Genomic DNA, 3956 nt, shown 5'->3' on the forward strand with positions numbered 1-3956 from the left:
AAATCGGGTGTCGATCGGACCCTCAGTGAACGGTTCGCCCCAGCATTCTCAGAGCAAACGCATAACTCTGTAACAGTATATACCCCAAGGTGTGGTAAAGCTATCCTTTCAGCATCTTCTTCATCCATCAACACCTGCTGATATCCTGCGTAACAGTCCACGAAGGACTGTATCTCATGCTTGGCGCAGTAATCAACAAGGATGTGGATGTTTGGCAAAGGGAAGTTGTCTTTGGGACTTGCCTTGTTTAAATCTCTGTAATCCACACACACCCGGGTCTTTCCGTCATTCTTTGGAACTGGGACTACATTAGCTAGCCATGTGGTGTACCTAACCACTCTGATCACCCCTGCTTTCAACTGTTTCGTGACCTCTTCTTTGATCTTGTCACTGATGTCAGTTTTGAACTTTCTTTGCTTTTGCTGGACCGGGGGGTAATCGGGGTAAGTCGGTAACTTATGAACCACCAAATCAACACTTAGCCTTGGCATGTCGTCTTACGACCAAGCAAACACATCTTTGAACTCAAACAGGAGTTGGACTAATACATCCCGGGTTTTCCCGTCCGTGTGAATGCTTATCTTGGTTTCCCTAATATCTTCAGAACTACCCAAGTTAACCGGCTAAGTATCGTTTAAGTTTGGCTTAGGTTTATTCTCAAATTGTTCCAATTCTCGATTTATTTCCCTAAAAGCCTCTTCTTCATCGTATTCCGGTTCTTGGTTCATTATTTCACAATTAGACAGCGTGTTTGGATCTGGGCGTGAAGTCCGCAAGCATGTCATGTTATTTAAAGCCGCATTATTAGAATTGAAAAAAATAAAAGAGAAAAATAGCAAAATCAGAAAGAATAAAGAAAGATGAACGATGAAATATTGATTTCATTTCTTGGAATTTGAAGATAACAGGGTTTACATTCGGAAATTAAAAGACAAGAAATTAAAGAAAACACCCGAGTTACGCCCTGGAATAACTCGCAATGCAGAAAAAGTGGCAGGACAGGTCTACCGGGACTCCCGCCTGATTGGGAATGGCTTAGCCTTCCAATTCTGCAGCTTGGCGTTTGGTCCCATATACAGCACCTTAGCGGTGCTCGAGCCCTCTCCTGGCTGGACCATGTTGGTTTCATATAGTATCTTTCTCATTGCCTCACAGATCTCTTCAATCTCTTCGGCCGTAAAGGCCTCATCCTCCTCTTCTTCATTGTATTTTGGCTTGACAAATGTTTCGTACAGATGTGGCAGCAGTTGAGGCAAAACCCATCCGTCATTCTTTCTGTCGTCTGCCCATTTTATATCATCTGAAGTAGGTCGGAAGCCTACTCCGATGAACTTCTCAATGGCAGGCAAGGTAACTGGTTCAGCTATCCCTTGCAAGGATTTCTCAAGTCCCTTCCCCGGTTTGAAGCCATGTCGGATCATTTCTTTGGCCACCATGATTGGTGCATTAGAAAGGAAGGGTTGGGGGCAAGGGTTTCCCTCTTCGTACTAGTCTGCCACCACAACTTCAAAGGCCTGATAAACTATGTGCTCACTCCCCTCTCTTGCTTCAAGACATGGGACTGATGGGTCCCGATAAATTGATTGCTCATCTTCCCCGTGGACCACGATCTCTTGATCCTCATGCTCGAACTTTACCATCTGATAAAGAGTAGAGGGCACAGCCCCCGCTGCATGGATCCATGGCCTCTCCAAAAGAAGGTTGTAGGAGGTGTCCATGTCTAGAACCTGGAAGGTTACTTCAAAGTCTACTGGGCCGATGGTCAGAATTAGATCGATCTCTCCAATCGTGTCCCTTTTTATACCATCGAAGGATCGTAAGCAGACATTGTTGGGTCGGACTCTTTCAGTCCCAATTTCCATGCGCTGTAAAGTTGAGAGTGGGTAAATGTCTACCCCATAACCTCCGTCCACCATAACCCTCTTCATGTAGTACCCTTCGCATTAGACTGTTAGGTGCAGGGCTTTGTTATGTGAGGCTCCTTCTGGGGGAAAGCCATTTTTGCTAAAGGAGATCTGGTTGATCACAACAAATCTTTCTGCCATTCTCTCCAACTGCTCTACAGAAGTCTCGATAGGCACATAGGCTTCGTTAAGGGTTTTGATCAATACCTTCTGATGTTCGGTGGAGCTCATCAACAAAGATATTAAAGAGACTTGTTCGGAAGATTTTCGAAGCTGGTCGATCACCTCATAATCTGCCATTTTCATCTTTTGAAAGAAGGCTTCCGCTTCTTCGGCACCCACGGGCTTCTTAGATAGGAAGCACTTTCTAGTGGCATTGTTCACCTCTTCCAAATTAAAATACTTTTCAGCTGGGTTATTTTCTTGAACTTCACCTGAGATTTCTTTGCCCTTATAGGTCACCACTGATTTGTTGTAATTCCAGGGCACAGCGGCAGGATCTGTCATAGGCTTCTGTGGCGCTCGGCCAATAACCACGGGCTCACTCAGCCTTGGTGGATTAATTGGCCCCCGCATCACATAAGCTCCCTTGGGCACATACATTTGGGTTGTCTTGTTTAGCTGGAATCTCCTGGGAGGACTCAAAGTCATCTGCTTTTCTTTGCGGCCTCGAGGGATATAGAGAACAACATCTTTGGGAGGCGTTGCCCCAGTTTCAAGTTCAATCTTCTTCTTCGACTTTGGAGGGGTGGTTTTGTTCTTTTTCTCCCCTTTGTCTTGCTTTAGGGCAGCTTTTGGTTTCATTTCCACATCCGTGATGGCAATGATGGCCTTCAACACTGGGTCAAATTCCTTGTCCTCACAAATCATTTCGATTATCGGCCCGCTGTTGTGGGCTGGCAGTGGGTTGTTGGTCACATTGGGAATATCTTCATCCCTCAGCACTATCTTCCTTTGTTCTATCAAATCTTCCATGGCTCTCTTCAAAGTCCAACAATTTTCTGTATCATGCCCCTCAGCTCCTGAGTGATAAGCGCATCGGGTGCCACGTTGGTGAGAAGGTGATTCTGGGTTTTGCCTATTTGGGGGTACGGGCTGCAACAAACCCATTTGGACCAATTTTGGGAACAGGCTAGAATAGGACTCGCCGACTGGTGTGAAATTTGTTTTCCTTGGCGGCTCCCGAGCACGAAAGTTATTTTGTGGAGGTCGGGGATTGTAGTGGGCTTGGTAAGGAGGTTGGTTTCTAGGAAATGGATCTTGGTTCCAGTTGGCTTGCTGCTGAGGCTGGACATAAGGTTGAGCATTCATGACTGTGTATGGCTGAGGAGCGTAGGCCAGGTCCTGGTGAGGGTAATAGTGCTGCGGGTCCTTTCTGGGAAAAGGGATATGGGAGTACGGTGATTTCTTGCACCCGACGCTACCATGGATGTTTCTTCCTTTTTCTTGCCCTTCGCTATTCCTCCAGACCCACCCTGAATGGCTTGGGAGGTAGCTCTGATAGCGGATTGGCTTAGAATTCGACCAGTTTTCAGCCCATTTTCAACCATTTCGCCAATCTTGATGGCTTGAGCGAACGGTTTACCCATTGCAGACATCATATTTTGGAAGTAGTCAGCTTCCTGAGCTTGGAGGAAAACTGTGACCATTTCAACCTCATCCATCGGAGGCTTTACCCTAGAGGCCTGCTCACGCCATTTAACTGCGTACTCTCGGAAGCTTTCCGAGGATTTCTTCTTCAAGTTTGTCAATGAGTTCCTATCTCGAGCAATATCAATGTTGTACTGGAACTGCCTGACGAAATCTCTAGCAAGATCATCCCAGATGTGCCTGCGGGATATGTCTTGGTCCATGTACCATTCAAATATGATGCCAACCAGACTTTCTCCGAAATAGGCCGTGAGGAGTTCTTCCTTTCCACCGGCTCCTCGCAGTTGGTTGCAATATCTCTTGAGATGAGCAATAGGATCATCGTGTCCATGATACTTCTCAAATTTTGGGGTTTTGAATCCCAAGGGTAGATGTACATAAGGGAACATGCATAAATCGGCA

Source organism: Nicotiana attenuata, unplaced genomic scaffold (assembly GCF_001879085.1).
Source record: "Nicotiana attenuata strain UT unplaced genomic scaffold, NIATTr2, whole genome shotgun sequence".
Classification (NCBI taxonomy): domain Eukaryota; kingdom Viridiplantae; phylum Streptophyta; class Magnoliopsida; order Solanales; family Solanaceae; genus Nicotiana; species Nicotiana attenuata.